The sequence below is a fragment of the Gossypium arboreum genome, chromosome 5, assembly GCF_025698485.1.
Source record: "Gossypium arboreum isolate Shixiya-1 chromosome 5, ASM2569848v2, whole genome shotgun sequence".
NCBI classification, from domain to species: Eukaryota; Viridiplantae; Streptophyta; class Magnoliopsida; order Malvales; family Malvaceae; genus Gossypium; species Gossypium arboreum.
The window spans coordinates 32,288,361-32,309,588 of NC_069074.1; the positions used below are offsets into that span (position 1 = coordinate 32,288,361).

General features: G+C 34.8%; 2 long non-coding RNA genes across 2 annotated transcripts; both read right to left on the reverse strand.

Annotated features, from left to right (window-relative positions):
* Positions 1–4,393: 4,393 nt before the first annotated feature.
* Positions 4,394–5,490, reverse strand: LOC128292992 (uncharacterized). Its single transcript, XR_008283001.1, has 2 exons — positions 5,397–5,490; positions 4,394–4,631 (listed from the first exon to the last, which is right to left on the reverse strand). It is a non-coding gene; the product is annotated as an uncharacterized LOC128292992 (long non-coding RNA).
* Positions 5,491–10,387: 4,897 nt separating this feature from the next.
* LOC108450809 (uncharacterized) lies at positions 10,388–11,210 on the reverse strand. The gene is made up of 2 exons (XR_001866276.2): positions 10,928–11,210; positions 10,388–10,593 (listed from the first exon to the last, which is right to left on the reverse strand). It is a non-coding gene; the product is annotated as an uncharacterized LOC108450809 (long non-coding RNA).
* Positions 11,211–21,228: the final 10,018 nt, after the last annotated feature.

The window sequence follows — 21,228 nt, forward strand, 5'->3', positions numbered from 1 at the left end:
TGTGCTCAATCGTACTGGGTATGACTTTTCCGGTGAACCAAATATTTGGATAACCCCTTTTATGATTTTAATTTTTTTTTCAAAAGTCAAACATTGATCGCATCTTAAAGGTATAAAAGATCGTATCCAATCGTACTGGGTATGAAACTGCATATCTTTGGAATGAGAGATTTTTGACCACTAATTTGAGCTATTCAAACATTTTTTTTTATACTTTGGAAAATCTTTTCTTTTAAAATTTTTTAAGGACAGCATCAAATCAATTTGGTACCAGTTTTTGGGCGTAATGAGGGTGCTAACCCTTCCTCATGCGTAACCAACTCCCGAACCCGTTTTTTATTTTACCTAAACCAAATTTATTTTTCATTGAATAAAGCGTTTTAATAGATGGTCCAATCACACCTAAATCAAGAGATTGGTGGTAACTCCACACTCGGTTTTAAAAGTTGATCTCTATTGTTTTTTAAATAAAAAAGGGTTTCGACAGCTTGGCGACTCCGCTGGGGATTGAACGAAGAGAGCCAGGCCATAAAATTGATTATTAGCTGTCCTTTTGTCAAAGAATTGAAAATTTGTTTTGAAAATCATGATTCTTTTAATTGCATTTGTTTGCATGATTGTTGTGGTTCGAGTATTGTAGAATAATATGGCATTGCATTGCATGACCGCCGTGGTTATACCTGTTAAGTGGGAGTAAGAAACTATGCTTTCGTGAGGTTTTCACCTCCGTATGGGCTAGTGGATTGCTTCCGGGATACATCCGTACCTATGGTTTCGTGAGATTTTCATCTCCGCATGGTCATAAGGAAATATATTCCCCTGAATCGAACTCGATTCATATGAGCCTATAATGGGTGAGAATTGAGGAATCTATTGGTTCAGGTACCCTTTCTCTAGAACTGAACCACATATAGTGAACCTTGAGAATCCACCTGACGTAGAACCTTGCCCAAATTTAGTGGTCACCTGAATAGGTACTTTATTTGATATTTATTTCACTTGTACTAACGTGTTTTGTTTTTGTTTTGTTTATAATTGCATTGCATTACATTATCATAGAAAGGAGGTGTTGATTCATATTTGATTGCTAAATAGAATAGCTTGTCATAAGAAAATGAATTTCCTGATAAAGTGGATTATAATATGGTTGTTTGAATTGACGGAAGAATGCTGACAGTTCGTGGAGAAAAACAAGTCCTTACCTGAAGATTCAAGCTGATAAAGATCGTTCGAAAGCCGTTTCATCTCAATTTTCTTAATAGGAGCTAATCAACGGCATGAGGATAATAAGTCGTAGCCTGGATCAAGCAAAAAAGAGCTATGGAGGCATTTGCGAGATTTGGATTTCACGAAGAAAATGGATCGATGTCTTCACCTAGAATATGAAAGCAAGACCGTATATGTAATTCGTTTTTATGTAAAGGGATTTGTTTTCTAGAAAAGTTGTTCTAATGGAATTAGATTGAAAATCAAAACTTCTCTTTCTTTTGCATTCATCCCATGCATTTGCATTGCATTGCATCATTTCATCATTTGCATTAAATTTTCATAAAAGGGATCCCTAATTAGTTGAAATCATTTCACTTAATCTGGGAACCAACACAAAATTTACCAACCAAGCGTCATTACGGTGCCCATGCTAAGATAAAAGATATGGACGAAAGATTGGAAAGACGAACAACTTCAAAGAGAGATGCAAGACCAGTTACAAATACAGATGCAAGAGCAACTGGCGAAGATTAGGCAAGATATGAGGGATCTGGTGCTAGAGTCTCAAAGGAATATGTTGAACCAGTTGTCTCAATTGCTGAAAAAGGGGCTTGAAGAAAGAAAAAGTTCAGTGATCAACATTGGGATAGATAATGAGGACCCTCTGGGTTTTACCCCAGTAAGTGCTCAGACGTATCCGCAAGGTGTACCTATTGTCAAAAATCAGCAATATCAGGCCGGTACCTTTGATTATCCGACAGGTTTAGGCTCTAATTGGGGGGGCAACCCAACCAATCTTGAAGTTCCTGATCTAGATGAAATGGAAAAAGTAGAGAGGGAATTACCAAGACAACTTGAGGATCGGTATAGGTGGTTGGAGGAAAAATTGAAAGTAATGGAGAATATCGACTTCTACTGTGGAATTGACTAAGGATCTAAGTTTGGTCCCCGATTTAGTACTCCCGTCAAAATTTAAAACTCCAAAGTTTGAAAAGTATAATGGGACTAGTTATCCCGAAGCTCATATCACAATCTTCTGTCGAAGGATGACAGGATATGTTAATAACGACCAACTGTTAATCCATTGCTTCCAAGACAGTTTGATCGGGTCAGCAGTTAAATGGTACAATCAATTGAGTCGTGCTAAAATCAAATCATGGAAAGACTTAGCACAAGCCTTCATGAAGCAGTATAGTCACGTAACAAACATGGCACCTGACAGAATTACCTTGCAGAATATGGAAAAGAAGCAAAATGAGAGCTTCAGATAATATGCCCAAAGATGGAGAGAGGTAGCAACACAAGTCCAACCGCCTCTTCTGGAAAAGGAGACCACGATGCTTTTTATCTATACTCTGGAAGCCCCGTTCATTGACTATATGTTGGGAAGTGCTACTTTGAGCTTTTCAAATATAGTAATGTCCGGTGAGATGATTGAAGATGCGATAAGAAATGGGAAAATAGATATGGGAGAAGGTGCCAAAAGGTCAACTCCGGGAAGCAAGAAAAATGAAGTGAACATCGTTGGTCAACATAGGTCAACCAAGGGTTATAACCACTAATCATCAAAGAGAATCTGAATGACATATCCAAAGAGAAGTCCAGGGAATAAAGGTTTCCAAACCCTTATGTACTTGGAAATATTTTAAGCAATGAGACTGTGGAAAATATCCCTGTATTTTTAGAACTGATCTAGACTAATGTTCAAAACGCACTAGTTGCTTTTAAGCTTAGGGGCAATAAGAATCCTCTTGTGAAATAGGCTTGTGTCCAAAATTTTTATTTCAATAAAATGCATTCTTTTGGAGTAAATATTCTTTCATTCTTTTGTTCTTTGGACTATTTTTTTTTTAAAATATGCTTTCTTTCTTTATTCATGATCATACCATACAAATAACTATCCTTGAAATTTGCCTTTGTACCTACTATAGGTCCCCAGATATCAATGACATGAGCAACACTGTAACTGACTCCCTTTTAGGGTGAGATAGGTGTTTAAGTTGATCTCAGGACTTTGGAGATGACAAAGATTGTGACTTATTTCCTGATTTGTTAAGGACGGTAGAACAAGATGAAAAAACTAATCCTACTTTACGAAGGGTCAATGGACATTGTGAACAAGGGGCAAAGATTGAAACCTGAGTCATCACAAGGACAAAATAAATTGTATTTGAGTTACTTCAAGAAATTCAAAGATGTTTTCACATGATCATGTTGAGATATATTTGAGATATTAAGATCTGTGGATGATACAAAATGTCTACACAGTGCCAGAATGACACATGTTAAAGGTTTCATGGTAGCCACGCTGACCATGAGGTTTGGGTATTGTTGATCCACCATGGAAGATGATTGCATTAGTTAAAGTCACATTCATTTCTTCACAGATTTTCTCTATAACACCCTGTACTCGAGACCGTCGCCGGAGTCGGACACGAGGGGTTAACGGGCTTAATCCACTTATTGCACCGACCAATTTAACATTTCCAGACAAGCTGGATAACTGTGTCACTGTCGCCTTAAAAATCATATCTCAAGTTTCAAAACTTGAAAACTGATTCCATAAATTTTCCCTAAATTTAGACTCATATATCCATCTGTGGATTTATTTCTAGAATTTTTGGTCAGGCCAATTGGTACAGTTTATTAGTTAAAGTCTCCCCTGATTTTGGGTTCGACTACTCTGACCTTCATGTATTACGACTTGGATATCTCCCTGTACAGAGCTTCAATACTCATACCGTTTGTTTCTAATGAAACTATACTCAAAGGGGAATATATACATATAAGGTATGGATTCTAATTGTTTCTGGATAATTTATGGTAAATTTTCAAAGTCGAAACAGGGGATCTAGAAACGGTTCTGGCCCTATTTCACGAGAACTTTAATATCTCTTAATATACTGTTCATATGATGGTTTCGTTACTTCCATATGAAAATATATTCATCAAGGTTCGATTACATAATTTATTCACTATTTAATTCCATTCCTAAAAATTTTAGTGATTTTTCAAATCTACACCACTGCTGCTGTTAGCATCTGTTTCAAGGTAAACTTTACCTATTTTGTGGTTTCCATGGACCAACTATAGTTTTGTCACACATAGGTCCACATATGATCATATTTAGCCATTCCAATGGCTGATCATTTGCCCAACACTTCCATTCCAGTCCATAGTCACATCATGAAACCATATATATATTTACATAAACACAAATGGTCTAATGCCATACTCCACTTCTACGAGCCATTTTCGCATGGCTGTACACACATACATCACAAAAAGTACTTGAAAAACAACAAAGGGTAGTCCTATACATGCCATATCCCGAGTTCAACTAAAAGAGTACCAAAAGGGCTTTGATAGTGTGGATGACTTCGACTTCGATGATCCCGAATCCGATAGCTAACGAGCAAAATCTAGAAAACAAATAGCCAAAGCAACGGGGTAAGCATTTTAATGCTTAGTAAGTTTCAAGTAATGAAATCGGCTTTGACTAAAGTATTACGTTCACATAGCTAAATGAATCACTTTATTAATACACATTCTCATAATCATACTTACTTCACACTTCATCAACATAAACACACATAAGGTATCAACCTATCTAAGAGCTGAAAGTTCGTTAGTCGATTGAACGAATACTATTTCAAATGAATCGACTTTTCCGATGCACATGCAAACATACCTTATCGTTTGGGTTTTTCGAGCGTATTAATTGAATTTATTACAGCACAAAACGCTCACCTTCAAACCAAGTTTCTTCGGAATTTAACCGGATATAATCACAAGCACAATTGCCTTCGGGTCTTAACCCGGGTGTAGCAACACGCACAAAGGCCTTCGGGTCTTAGCCCGGATATAACAACTCGCACGAATGCCTTCGGGTCTTAGCCCGGATGTAATCACTAGCATAAATGTCTTCGGGACTTAGCCCGGGTATCATTCAAATGCTCATGCACACATATATCAATAATCATGACACATCCATATTTCATTTTCGTTACTAAGGATCAAACACAAAGCATTTATCAAACCCTTCCAATTTCGGCTCAATAGCCACACACAAAGAGCATGATTTCAATGGACTTTATAACGTAGTCCCTACGCCCATTCGGCTATCTGCCATAACATGACAAATCATTTCAATATAATTCAAGTAGGGTCATTACTCGAAGACTTACCTCGGATGTTGTCGAACGGCTTCAACGGCTATTCGATCACTTTTTCCTTTCCCTTATCCAACTGTGGCCCTCTAAGCTCTTGAGCTAATTCAAACAAATTTAACTTATTAAAGTCTCATTCGCTAGCTTATGGCCGAATACACATATCATTAACCCAATATCAAATATCTAAGCACTTTAGTCAATTCTCTTTAACTATGCACACATTCGGCACTTTCATCCACCACTCTACCAAGCATGTGATATTCAAACACAACCAACTCACATTCGGCCCTAGCTCATAACAAGGTAGCCAATTATCTAAGTCAAGAATAGGCATCAATATGCTTGCCTCTAACCGAATGCATGCACAACAATTCACCTCATGTGGCCAAATATGCATGTCCATGTTGAGGCCAATTATATACTTCAAACCAAAACATCATCATATGTGAATGTATACCTTGAGATAGTATATATGTCATACCAATACATCATGTACAAACATATATATATATATGTGCAAGAGCCGAATCACAAGTTGATTATAACCACATATAAACATATATCCAAAACACAAATTTTACCTATCATGCAATAAGCATAAATCACACTTATGAATATACCATGGCCGAATACATCACAACACCATACCCTTTCAATTTTTGGTCATGGTTAAACAAAGAACTTAATGTCTCACTCAAGGATGCTAAAAAGGAGATTCAAGAGTTATCAATCCCCATCACATGCATCATTAACAAGCTTCACATTTAGCATGCAATGATATCAACACAAAATCCACCTTGGCCGAATACCATCCCCATGACATAGCAAGGATTTGAACCATGGGCTAATAAGAACATCAAGCTAGCAACTAAAAACATGCATAAATCTCATGGCACAACATCAAACATACCTTAATCTTGATACAAGTATGGCCGAACCTCTTCCTAATTCTCTTCCAAACCAAACATGAAGCAAGAACCCCTCCCCTCTTCCTTTGAATTTTCGGCCAAAAGAGATGAGAAAGGATGAACAAAATTTTTTTTTCTTTCTTTCTTTTCTTAACTCACGGCAAGGGGGGGGAACCACACACACACACACATTTTTTTCTCTTCCTACAACCTTAATATTTTATCCATTTTAACATCAACCACTAACAAAACATGTTTATGACATGTTTTCTTTGCCCATCATCCTTGTCATGGCCGGCCACTAGGCTATTTTTAGGGAAATTTGACATGCAAATCCCTCATTTTCACCACATGCATTATTAGGCCACTTTGCATTTGCCTAGCACATTTCTAAATTTTCTCACATAAGTCCTACTAACTGAATTCACATGCAATCGACTAAATCGAAGCTTGAAACTTTCACACATTCATATTTACATATTCTAGACAATAATTATCACATTCAAATATTTTGGTGCCTCGGTTTAGTGGTCCCAAAACCACTTCCCGACTAGGGTCGCTTTGGGGCTGTCACATTCTCTATATGGGACAAGGATGTTATCAGGCCATTCTCATCGATTCATCTTGGCATTCATTGATTACTTCACGAAGAGGGTGAAGGTCACTTCATATGTCAATATTACAAGACTAATATCATCAAATCTCAAAAAAAAAAAAGAGAAAAAAAGAAAGAAAAGGGGATGTGACAAGTAATGACAGAAATGATTACTTTCAAATACAACTGCGCAATGTCAAAAGTTTGCAGTCTGTTCAAAGATCAGACAATATATCACAATGCAGCAAAGGCATTCAAAAAGAAAAAACAAAAGTACAAAAATAGAAAAAAAAAGGAAAAGCAAACAACAGTACAAGGGTCATAGTGAAAAATTACTGAGTCTTGTAAGGATTGGCATAAAGAAGTTATCATTTACCCTCTATATTTGTCGAACATGGGCCTGGACTTTCACCGGGGCAACATATTGATTTATAAGACTGAAGCAGTTTTTGAAATCGAGATTCCTTTTCTTCGAGTCTTGGCAGAATTAAAGTTGGATGAATCATAATGGGTCCAATCCTGATCAGTCAAATTTAAAAGATATTTGTCACAGTCAGATATGCTGGTTTATCCTCGAGAATTCCATGATGGGAGTTTGATATTGAAGAAGATCCTTCCTATACAAAAGGACTTCAAAGGAAGAAATATGTCAAACTAAGAGGGACCTTATGTAAAGAAAGCCTATTTTTGATTGAAAGGATTTGCCCAGTTCAAGAAATTCAAAATGCAGTCAAAGAGTGTCCTATGGGAAAGGCCAAGGGGAAAACCCGCAAAGGGCGCCTTGAAACCTTGAAAAAGAAAAAAATCAAAATAAAAGAAGATAAATAAAAAGAAAGAAAGAATTAATCAAAAAAGTTGAAAAATGAAAGAAAAAGGAGAGGCCAGGGCAAAAACCCGCAAAGGGCGCTTTGAGACCAAAGGGGATTTGAGTTGAAAACTCGAAAAGGGCGGCTCAAATTTGGATTAAAATGGGGTATACAATAGTCTTACTATGCCTGAATTAACAATGAAAGAAGAATGTTACGTCTTGGGGCATTGACAAAGTACTCCGGATCCCATAAACACAGATTGAGCTCAAAATGGTCCTAAAGAAGTTAGTACAGAGAAGCTCAAGCTGCGATATCTGGGGCACTTAGCTTTCCATTTTTACCCATTTTTGTTTGTTATCTTTGATTACCTTGTTCTTTTCAGGTCACGTCCTAATAGATTTCTTTCTTGGTTGTATTTGCTTGTTTGTTTCGAGCTATGTTCTCAATTAATTCCTTTCTTGTCCATGGTTATGATCTTTTTTCAAGCATTTTGCATTGAAATAACAATTTTTGGACTAATAATACTTTAATAAAGGAAGTTTCACATATTACTTTGGGGAGTTTCTAAATAATACAGGAGCCTGAAATAGGACTATTGTTTAAAACTCACCAAGCTTAAGGGTTGAAAATGTTTAAAGCCCAAATTGAGATTATCTCCTTGGATTTTCTGTCAAAGATATTAATTGGTGTTATAATCCCGACAAAAAAGTGAGCAATGGAATTATTCTTGAGAAAAGAAAAATGGTATTCTGTATTCATGCAGATATCAGGCATATACATCTATTCATTATACCCAGGGAATGGTGTAACAGATCAAATTAATTGAAGATCCTATGCCTCTGAGTTATAGCAGGATGGATAGCAGAAATCAAATGATTATTCCTCTAAGGTTACAGTGGGAAGTTCAAATTTTATGTCCCAGAAGACTACAGTGTAAGGGACTCTGAAATAACAGCGGGGCAAGCTTGCTGAGCAGAATGTGATTGTTTCTTTGGGTTTTCTGTCAAGAATACCATCCGAACAAGATGGCAGCATAATAAATCAATGATAATGCTCTGGCGAACAATGAGCAATAATGCCTTAAGCATTTTTTACCAAGAAAAAGAAAAAAGAAAAGATCATTCAAAAAAGATCATTTTCATTTTTTGCATTCATATATCATTCATCACATCTAGTTAGATGCATTTGATTCATTTTGATCATAGCATCCTAATTATTTGACATAAGCATCACATCTAGTTAGGAGCATTTGATTCATTTTGATCATAACATCCTAATTATTTGGCATAAGCATGATACATGAAACCGAGTCTACAGGACATGTCCAAGAGAATGGTGTAGTAATATCGGTGAAGTTAGATCTTATATCCTTGAAGTTACAGCGGAATGGATTGAAGATTACAAACCTTATCTCCCTGAGGTTGCAATGGAGCAGGTTGAAGTGTCAGTTACAGTACAGCAAATCATAACAAGTCTTATCTCCCTGAGTTTGCAGTGGAGTAGACTGAAGACTGAAAGATCTTATCTCCCTAAGCAGTAGCAGAGCAGACCAAAGATGGCGAATCTTATCTCCATATATCGGCAATGGAGCAGATTTTAGCCACTGACCTTATCTCTCTGAGGTAGCAAGAGAGCAGGTTGAAGAATGAGTCTTATTTTCCTAAGGTAGCAAGGAAGCAGACTGAATATTGAAGATCTTATCTCCCTAAGCAGTAGCAGAACAGATCGAGGATGGCGAATCTTATCTCCATGTATCGGCAATGGAGTAGATTTTAGTCACTGACCTTATTTCTCTGAGGTAGCAAGACAGCAGGTTGAAGAATGAGTCTTATCTTCTTAAGGTAGCAAGGAAGCAGACTGAAGATTGAAAATCTTATCTCCCTAAGCAGTAGCAGAGCAGATCGAGGATGGCGAATCTTATCTCTATGTATCGGTAATAGAGCAGATTTTAGCTATTGACCTTATCTCTCTGAGGTAGCAAGAGAGCAGGTTGGCGATTGTAGTCTTATCTTCCTGAGGTAACAAGGAAGCAGACTAAAGATTGAAGATCTTATTTCCCTGAACAGAAAAAGTAGATCGAAAAAGGCAAATCTTATCTCCATGTATCGGCAATGGAACAGGTTTAAGCCCCAAGATTTATTTCCCTGAAGTTGCAATGGAGCAGATTTTATTACTAGCCTCATTTCCCTGAGGTAGCAAGAGAGCAGGTTGAAGAATGAGTCTTATCTTCCTGAGGTAGCAAGGAAGCAGACTGAGAATTGAAGATTTTATCTCCCTGAGATTACAGCGGAGCAGATCTTCGCAGATGATGAATCTTATCTCCATGTATCGGCAATGGAGCAGATTTAAGACACTAGCCTTATCTCTCTGAGCTAGCAAGAGAGCAAGTTTGCGATTGTAGTCTTATCTTCCTAAGGTAGCAAGGAAGCAGACTAAAGTTTGAAGATCTTATCTCCCTAAGTAGTTGTGGAGCAGATCGAGAATGGCGACTCTTATCTCCATGTATTGGCAATGGAGCAGATCTAAGCCATCAAGCCTATTTCCCTAAAGTTACAGTCCAGATTCAGCAAAATTGGGCAAAATTGGCCCTATTTGAAGTCTTTGCCCTATTCTCGTTGCACGACAATGAGCAAAGAGGGGCAGCTGTAATAGGCCCATTTCGCCCAGGCCTATACCAAAACCAAAATAGAAAAATAATAAAACCAAAATAATTTAAAAGTCAAGTCCATTTACATTTTCCAATTAACCCAAATAGACCAGCACCCCATGGTCCAAAACTAAACCAAATTTTTAGCAGAAACCCTAAGGTTCCCTTGCGTCGAACAGGTTTCCAACAGCTTCCAGCATCGCTGCTGCTTCCGGCCAGTCCCACGTGCGCCATCAGCCAGCTGGCTCCATACCTGCAACAAATGGAAATCACAACAGCAAATGACAGATAATATAACAGAATAATAGCAAACAAATGAAGGGGGAAAAGGGGAAATTTGAAAATTTTGATTTTGGCTATATAAAGCCAATTGTATACTGTAAATAGGGGATTATTTTTTTTTCCATAGAAATACAGAAGCATATTGAAAGAGAAATAAAAATCAAAAAGGTGATTTCCAATCTTATTGTTTTCCTTTTTTTTCTTTTTTTTTTTTGCGTTTTTCTTTTTTAGGATTACATGAAATTTTAAAACAAAAGAAAGAAGGGGATTTACATGAAATTTTAAAATAAAAATAAGGGATTTACCTTAGTAGTCAATAACCGTCTTCTTCGTCGCAATCGAAGCAGGGACGGGATTTTGAAATCGAAGCAAATAGTCTTCGAGGTTTAACCCTCCATGGCTCCTCTGTGCATCTTGAGTCACTAATCAAAACGAAGCAAGAACATGCAGATAAGGGGGCTATGGGGATCGGCCGAAGGGAGAGGAGTGAATTAGAGTGCTTCTGTCTTCTCTCTTTTGTTAGTATTTTAGGTTTTTTTGTTTTTTCCTTTTGTTTTTTATGAAACAAACAAAATGGCACCGTTTGAGAAAGGTAAAGGTTTGCGTGAAAACTTGATTTAGAAGTTGGATTTGTGCCTTTTTATTTAAATGGATAATTTGCATGTTTGATCCTTCCTCCTTGCACCGCGTTGTAATTGCTCCCATTTGCATTTGATTTGTTTTATTTTCTTTTAGATTATTCCCAAAATTTGAAGTACTTTTATGTTTTAGTCCGCATCTCAACACAATGTTTCAGGATCAGGGATTATTTCAATCTTGATCCATGTGAATTCATGTGTGTTATATATGAGTCTCAATTAGTAGTTTACTTATTTTGTAAATTATCTTTTATTTTACTTTGATTTCAATTAAGTATTTTATTAGATTTATGTTATAAATTTGGGTTTATTCACTCATATATTTTCGGTCCTTTTATTAATGTATGTATATTCATCATTATTTTATTTTCATTTTGTTTTTTATTGTTTATATTATTTGTAATGTTAATATTAATTGTATTATTTATATTGTTGGTTACTTATTTGTTGTAATTTGAATAATTGAAGTTCCTTTGCATACTATTTTATGTAGTGTTTTATGCGTTATTATACATGTATATACCTCATAATAATTGGTTTTATTCCATGAACATTATTAACATTAAATTATTATATACGTTTAACTATTTTTTTCACATATTAATGTTATATATGTATATGTTTTTTCAAAATGAAATCGCATGTTGTATACATTAATTAAATTTTAACTATACATATACAAAAATTATTGGTATATATAATTTAAATACATTTTTAAACATTAGTATTTTTATACATATAATTTCTTTTAGATTTATTCACATATCTTTCTTATTCAAAAGAAAATCTCACATATTTTGTGTATTATTTAAGTTATTATTAAACATATATTTAGAACTTATATTTAATTTGTATTCATTATTAAAGCCAAGATATTCTTATACATATATATTTTTAAATAAACTCACATAATGGTGTTTTTAAAATTATTATGTATATAAGTTATGGTTAATTTTATAATTCATATTTTAATTAAATGATATTTTGACATATAATTATTTCTAACATTTTTCACATGTATATGGCACATATTAAATTATTTTTATTATGGTACATGTTATTATTTTCATATAACTTTATGTAAATATTTTTCTATGTATATATATATCTTTTAAAATTATTTATGTGTATAATATTTTTAAAAACCCTTTTAAATCATATAATTTATTGTATCTCATATTATCCTTATGTTTTTTTCATATATATATTTTGTTACTTATATAATTTGTATATTTACTTCATTTTTTATACATTAATAATTTCATTCTTTTATCAATAATTATACCCAATGTTTACTTGTATATAAAAGTTTCATAAATTTACTTTGTATATTATTTTATATCATGTATTGTTATTCCTTCATATTTAATACATTATTTAAATTATCTTGTGAATTATCAATTTTGAATAAATTTGTGTTTTAAATATTTTTATATGATTTGATTTGAACTTTGAAATTTATAATAACTATTTCAATAAACATATACCCCAAGTTTTATGCAAATGTGTCGACTTATATATATATATCTTATATGATCATTAATTCTTCATTTTGTTTCATACATATTTTTGTACATCATTTTATTTTGTGTTATGATCATGTATATTATTTTTATATTAATTATTCATTATCCATGCTTAAAGAATTTTTTTTGTTACATTATACCTAGAATGATTGTAAGATGTATTAAGCAAGGTTTATTGTATTTTGAGTATATTATTTCATATTTATTATTTTTACAATGCATTAAATATTTCATCAATTTTAAAATGAATAAACATGTCTTTAAGCAAATTTCTAAATTTCTGTTATTCAAAAAATCTGAAATAAGGCAATATCTAATGTTTGGGGAATTCGAAAAATCGTGATCAATCGTACTGGATATGACTTTTCCGGTGAACCAAATATTCAGATAACCCCTTTTATGATTTTAATTTTTTTTTCAAAAGTCAAACATTGATCGCATCTTAAAGGTATAAGGGATCGTATCCAATCGTACTGGGTATAAAATTGCATATCTTTGGAACGAGAGATTTTTGACCACTAATTTGAGCTATTCAAACAATTTTTTTATATACTTCGGAAAATCTTTTCTTTTAAAATTTTTTAAGGACAGCATCAAATCAATTTGATACCAATTTTTGGGCGTAGTGAGGGTGCTAACCCTTCTTCATGCGTAACCGACTCCCGAACCCATTTTTTTTTTTACCTAAACCAAATTTATTTTTCATCGAATAAAGTGTTTTAATAGATGGTCCAATCACACCTAAATCAAGAGATTGGTGGCGACTCCACACTCGGTTTTAAAAGTCGATCTTCATTGTTTTCTAAATAAAAAAGGGTTTCGACAATGCCAATAGCATGTTTTTTTTTTATTAAACCATATGTGCAACTAGTATGTTCTGATCGGTTATGTTATGTCATTTTCATGTGTATTAGGGTTGGGTTATGTATGACTTGGAGGAAGTTCTAATAGACTACAATCTGCGATTCTGGCAGTTTACCCGCAAATTTTGATTTGGCAGTTAAACTACATTCAGCCAAAAGTATGACCATTACGAACCAACCACTAAACTAAAAGCACACGAACCTAGCCCTTAGAGAAAAGGTTTCTAATGCATTAAGTCACTGGAGGAATGAGCGCCTCACAATCCTCACCTAATACACCATTAAACCAACTATCCTCTCAACTTAAACCAAAGCAAACGTCTTTAAATTAAAATAAATGAACGGATTATACTACTTAAAAACTAAATTACAATACTACCCCAATTTGAACTGTGTCATCGAGAGGTGAGTAGTTCTTGTCGACTAGTTAGGTTAGTAGATGATTGAGAAGCCCTGCTAGGTTAATTAGTAACCAACTATTTAAAACTCTACATCAATAATTAATCAGGTAAAACAATCGGATCTAGGCCGAAGGAACTCGCATAGTAGAAATAAGGGATAGAAGATGAACTTAGGAATAGATTTAGGTTTAATTCAATTTATTTGGTTATTATTATTATCATCTTACTTCTAGATTAACACTACTAATTTGTGACTCGAGTAGATTAGTGATAATACTCAAGAATAACATATTTTTAAGTATTAATTATATTTTATTTTGAGTATGATCCTACTAATTTGAGCTATTTATGGTTTTTTATCTGGTAGGGATTAAATTGAATGCAAAAGAAAATTTGGGGGCAAAAAGCGTGAATTTGAAGCAAAATGGGCCAACATGCAAAATAGAAAATAAATGGTGCTGAAAATGCAAAATGTGGAAGACTTGGGGGGCAAAATTTCAAAGAAGAGATTTATAAACATTAGACTTTATTTAAATTTGAATTTTATTTGGATTATTGTTAGGATTATTATTTAGATTTATTTTAGCTTTTATCTTCATTTATCCTTTAGAGTTTAAATAGGAACAAACTTAGTTTTTCATGTACTATAAATAGGAGATGGAGTGACACAAATTAACACTTATCTTTTCTGTAAAAATTCCCTCTTCCTAAAGCTCTTAGCTTTTTGTTCCTTTTTATTTATTCAATAAAATTCAATTTTATTAAACTTATTTCTTTTTTCCCCAAAAGCATAATCTGCTAAACTCATCTAGCCAAAGGTTGTCGAGATTCCTCAAAAAAAGGTTCATGCGGCTTAGAATCTGCACTTAGCCTTCTAAACGAGTATTCGTCGTTTCTCCGCATTATGGGACTGACGCTTCCGTCCATGTCCTTCCAAAAGTGATCATTTCATCTAGAGCAAAGGCGGCCGCTTTGTATGTTTTGGGAAAGTTGCACAGTTGATTCGTTAGCTTACTGCGTCAGTGGTTGTCGAGCCCAAGAGAAAAAATGGCATGGCATTCGCCATTGAGAAATGATGATCTAGTGTAATATGGTCCCACAAAAGTGACGGTTGGCTAGAGTCAGGTTCCTCTAAATCGTAAATCTAAAATCTAAGTGGAGCTAGTGGTCGTCCTCTTCCACTATAACTGGCTTATTCTATTCAAGAAGGATCACCTAAAAGCCTAGGATTGAACCCAAGAAGGATCGAGATAACCGGAGGCTGGAATCTCTCAATCCAAGAATCTTTTTTCTCGCCTCTATTTATTTTTACAATTTCAATTTCAATTTACAAAATCTCAATTCGTCCATATTTTTAATTCTTTTTTTTTCAGGTACGCCTTTTTTGGGCACGACTGTGCCCGGGATCTCGAGGAACAAGAAGTTGTGCAAATCCAATCCCTGAGGATTTGACCCTACTTCCCTTATACGATTCTTTTCGTTATTTTAAAGGGATAGGATATTTTTTGTGCTCTCAACAACGCATCAATTAGTAGTTATTTTTAGTAATTGGCTTAATAGCAGTTTTTCCCAAACTGCAATCCCCTGGGGTACGACCCTCAGAATACTTATTAAGTGTTTTGTTGTAAACAAACTATATTACAATCTGGCCCGTATATTTGTGGACACCATGTAACGCCCCAATTTTCTTATGTTTAGATCGTTAAATTATGTCAAGTAATTTGATTTAGTCTGTTGGTTATGTGCCTTGAATGTCTGCTTTAGGTCTTGAGTTCGATTCTCTCGTTTTGGATTTTTCTTATTAATTTTCGCATTATGTTAAGCTTGAGCTTTTGGGCTTAACTTTTATTTTTGTCGGATTATTAATAAGAATGAGCCTGTTGGTTTAGTGGTATGGCTTGAACTTACCTATAGATATTGTGTTTGAATCCCGTTGTGCGCAAATGTGAAATATTTTTTATTTTGGCTATTCTTTTGAAGTAGAGTTCAAATTAAATTCCATAAAATCTGGTGGGTTAAGATTTGGTTAAAGTTGAATTACTTTAACTTTTTTTTTGAGTTATCACCCATAATTTTACTCCCACTTCCAACCATCCAATTTCTCTTATACCTCTTTCACGTTTATTTTTCTTCCCATTTTGTTTTTCTTCTTTCTTTTTCTTTCACTTTCCTTTGAGTTATCTTTCTTTTCTTTTCTGTTAATTTTTTATTTCGATCAACCTATCTTCTAAGATGTTTGTGTGTGTTACTTGCAATTTAATCGTTGTTCAAAGCGTGGTGTAAGTTTTATCAAGATATTTTTCTGTTATTTTAGCCTTAACTTGTTCTTGAACAAGATTAGAGTTGTTGATGTTTAGTTTCCTTTCCATGTTATGTTAAGTGTTTTCGTGATTTTGATTAGGCGAAGGGTATGAGAATCAAAGTCCTCTAGCGAAGTAGTTCTCATTTGGACATTGTTTTCTGAGTAGTAAGTACTCAAACCTCACTTTAGGGACTAAAATTTTGAGAAAAGAATGTGATTTTGGAAGGATATTTGATGGTTAATTGGTGTGATTTGATGATTTATTGTATGATTCATGAGCTCCTAGTTGTATGGCTAATCAAAAATATTGTCAGGTGTGTGAATTAACCCAAAAAACTCGACTGAAACTCGGAAAAATCCAAAAATAGGGGTTGTTTTCGAAATTGCACAGCATCACACAGTCATGTGACAGGCCGTGTGACAGGCCATGTGCACTACACGGTCGTATTGTAGGCCATGTGCTAGGCCATATGTGATTACACGGCTTGAATAGGAAGGTCGTGTGGACCACACAGGCTAGCTTATTAGGCCGTGTAGGCCAAACAACCATGTGGGTCCTCTAAACCTATTTTAAAGGCCCGATTAGAGGTCAATTAAGTGACCCAAAAATTGTATCCGTGGGCATTTTGGTAGGCCTATAAAAGCGGAAAATTCAATATGTTAAACATGAGTAAGCTTAGAAAGCATGTTAAGTAAGATTCACTTTATATAAGTTATGTATTATGTTACGCTCTATAAATATATGTTTAAAAATGCATGCCATGCAACCGATATGATATGTATGTATGTTAACATGATTACGTATATGCATTGGGGTGGACTTTGGTATAGTGGAGGAAGTGTATTATGGCAGTTTTACAGCAATTTTGGCTGTTAAACCGCAATTACTGTCTAACAGCTTAGCTATATATTTTGAGTGACATATCGCTACGTACTGGTATGATTGGATGGATGGACTCATGTAGTCCCAATTGGTGTGATTGGTTGGACGAAGATTGTAACACCCCAAAATAAGGCCTAGAAGTTTTAGGGGTAATTTAGGAATTTTAGCCTTAGAGTGTTTAGAATTTTGCGACATGGTATACCGATAATGTTTTTTACTATGGTTTTTAGAAAATTAAATCAATTTCTGAAAATGAGTTTTAAATACCTTTAATTTTGAGAATAGGACTGATATGTAAAAGAGTCAAAACTTAGAGTTTTTAAGAGGGAATTAGACCAGATTTTCCAACCTACAAACCCCATTTATAGTTTTATTTTCACATTAGTCGTCCTCTTCTTCTTCTCTCATACGTGTGCCGTCCATAGTTCTCCCAACACTCCCGATCAATTTTAAAATCCAAATCCTAATTCCTTTTGATTTTTATCATCTCTTTTAAGTTATATATTATATATATTATTCAAACATTTGTCGTCATATGACAGAAACTAGTATATAAAGCAAACGGGTGTGCAAGTTTGAACCACCAAGCAAAAGTACTAAACCTGTACAAATTTAGTAAGCAACCAAAAGGTAAGAAATTAACTATCATGGCTGCCAGTTTAGCTTTACCATATGCAGCGGGCATCCCAGCTTCAGCATGCCAGCAGCGTCGTAGAAGCATGGTGATCAAGGCGCAGAAAACCAGTATCATGGCCAACCACCTGCAGTACAGCACTGTGAAAAAGCCAGTGGCTTTGGTTCCATACCACGCCATCCTCTTACACAGCCTTCATTCAATACCATACGGAACAACACAATGGTGGTGGGTGCTTATCCCAACTTGAAATTAGAAGTTATACCGGCAATCCCAGTATATACAGACGGTTGGCTTGAGAACTTTTTTGGTAAACTTATGAAGTTGGACGATAAGATCTTTTGGTTAGGTTCGACAAAGAAATCAAGGATGGACACACCAGCGTGTTTTTGCAGAAAGCTGACTTGGGCAGTTCAATTGGAGGACTCGAATATGTATTCCCAGAAGATGCGTATAAGTGGGTGATTGCTTGGAGCAACGCCAGAAATGATCTCAATAAGGTTTTGTATTTGTAACCTTCAACAACTGACTCAAATTACTATTATTTACAGCTTGTAATTACATATATGCATGTAATCAATTATTCTCATCTACCTATCAATTGCAGGTCTACACTGTGATCCTTCGTGACGACACTGATTGGACTAAAATCAAACAAAGTCTCGATGCATCCGGCCAAGAAAGCATATTCAACGGCCTTAACCATGACATTCCATTCTCTTCAGTCGTTTGTGATTGATAAAACAAGCCCTACGCCAACAATTGTGGCAGTACTTCTAAAGACAGGAGTACCTTAGCATCCACCAAAAAAACTCTGGCAGCCGCCAATTTCTCTAATTACCTTACACTAGCCGACGGACAAATCTCTAAAGACCTTAAACAATCCAACGGCGCAGGGGTAGCACCAGATACTCAGGGAGCAGAAAAGCAGATGGCAGCAGGTGGTTAGACACGATCTTGATAAAGTATATAATTAGCTGGCTTTGCTTATCGATCAAACTGTGCTGTGCGGTTATGTAACTATATATTACTATTGCAATAAATTTGAAAGCCAGCAGTGTTTCGACTGTTACGGGTGTCTTGGTTATGCAAAATTTCAGAGTATATGTAGCTGATCATATCTGAAAGTAAAAAGCCTATTACTATCTTATCATCTAATGTTTGCTCCACCTACTTCGTCCTTCCTTCTAAACAAGTTCTCAGACAAAGTTGAAAATAAAGACCTTAAAAACTTTTAGTAGTATGTTTATCTAGTAATATCTAAAATCCAATAATTCAAAACCATGACTCCCCAGTTAACCAACAAAATTACAACTTGTTTAAATGGAGTATGTAACTGATATTTCCTTTGGTTAGGTTAAATAATTTTATCAAAGATATATAACTTAAAATTTTATGGGTGATCCATGCTAAAATAATTCAAATCATGTTTCATGTCAAAATTTTATTTAAACTAAAGCCACAATTTCCAAATATATAAACTAGACATAATTCAATTCCCTTTTATTACCTATGGTCAAATACAATAATTAATCCTAGTGAGAATAAGTCGAAAACTGAAATTAACCCAAGTGCTATAGGCTGAAAATGTCATGGCTAGAAGAATTGATTCATTTTTTAGTTTATATGTGCATATTTAGAAAGTAAATTGATTTGATTTAGTAGTTAATCGTTCTAGATTGTGTGCTTGAAGTCTTACGTTCAATTCTCTTTTCTTAAATATTTTCATTAATTTTGTCTCAATATCTGGATTAGCACATATAGAATTATCTTTAATTTTTGTTTGCTCATCTATAATAATGAGCCTATTAGTTTGGTGGTAAGACTTTAGTATTTTTTTAGGTTTCAAGTTCAAATCTTGTTGTATGCAAAAGTGGTAATTATTTTTGCTATTCCCCTAATGTCTTGCTCTTAGAGAGTGGGTCAAATGCAAACTCTAAAGTGATAATAGATAAATTATGATATTGTTTTATTTTCTTTTTAAATTAAGAATTATTTCCCAAAACTCTCTCTTTTGCCATCCCACTTCCCCCCCCCCCATTCTCCACTTTGTTTTGCATGTTGTTTTCTTTTGTTGTTATAACGCTGTTTTGCCAAATTTTCTTTGTTTTCTATCCCTTCCCATCTCTTCTTTCTTTCCCTTTTTCTTTTGTTTCCATAAGCTCGCAATGGACCCTCTATTGTTCTTTTCTTTTGTCGCCCTACCTTCTTCATTGGCAGTCATCACATCCTATCACACACAACTGATAGCCATCGTAATCTATCGCTCCTTGTACACCACCAGCCGACAACAGCAACAGCCCTTTGCAATAGCCCTTTGGTGACCCGTGGCTGATTCTCTCAACATTCGGTAGCCCTTCTTTGCCGCCCTTAACCATCATCTACATAGATCAAGTGTGGGTCCTAACCTTTTGTAATATGTGTATGTTTCTTATTCATAAGTGAATCGTTTGATTTTGTGATAACTGGATGCATGTGTAAATAAATCTTGTTGGGTCGTATATGTGTGAATCCTAATCCTATATGATATGTGAATGTAAGATAACAATCAAATGATGTTGTGTTTTAATTGATATCGTTCGATTGTGACCTGTGTTTTGTTCTAGCAAAGGCCAAATGTAAGTAATTCCCCTAACTATAAAATTTGGTGTAATCCGATTGATTGTGGGAGTGTTTCTGTAATGATCAAATACGGGTAAGTGAGTTGGGTGACATGATCGAAGGTAAGTACGCCCTAATTTGAGTTAGTCGAATACATATATGCCCCTACCCTATTGCTGAAAGTGATACTTGCTTGTTTTTGTGATGGTTGAATGTGCCAATAGCATGTTTTTGATATGTTAAACTATAGCGCAATTAGTATGTTCTAATAAGTTTTATCTGAATATGCCAATAGCTTGTTTTTTTTCTATTGAACTATATGTACAACTAGTATGTTCTGATCTACTTTATCTGCATATAGGCATGTCTGATTTGAGTAAGCTCAGTTATGTTATGTTGTTTTCATGTGCATTGGGGTTGGGTTATGTATGATTTGGAGGAAGTTCTGGTAGACTACGATCTGCGATTCTGGTAGTTTACCCGCAAATTTTGATTTGGCAGTAAAATTGCATTATCTATTTCTGGTAATATTTTCGCAATAAATCTGGCAACTTGTCTAGATAATTATTTGTGGCTAAAGACCACGATTTTGATGTGCTTGGTTGGAAGGTTTTCTAATTACCCTAATTAGTGTGTTGGGTGGATAGAGATGGTGTGTTGTGAATGGGTGTAAGATTTGTTTTGTTGACACATTGCATTGCATGATTTGATCATACCCATGCTAATGCACTGGTTGAAAAATGCCATGCTTTTTACAA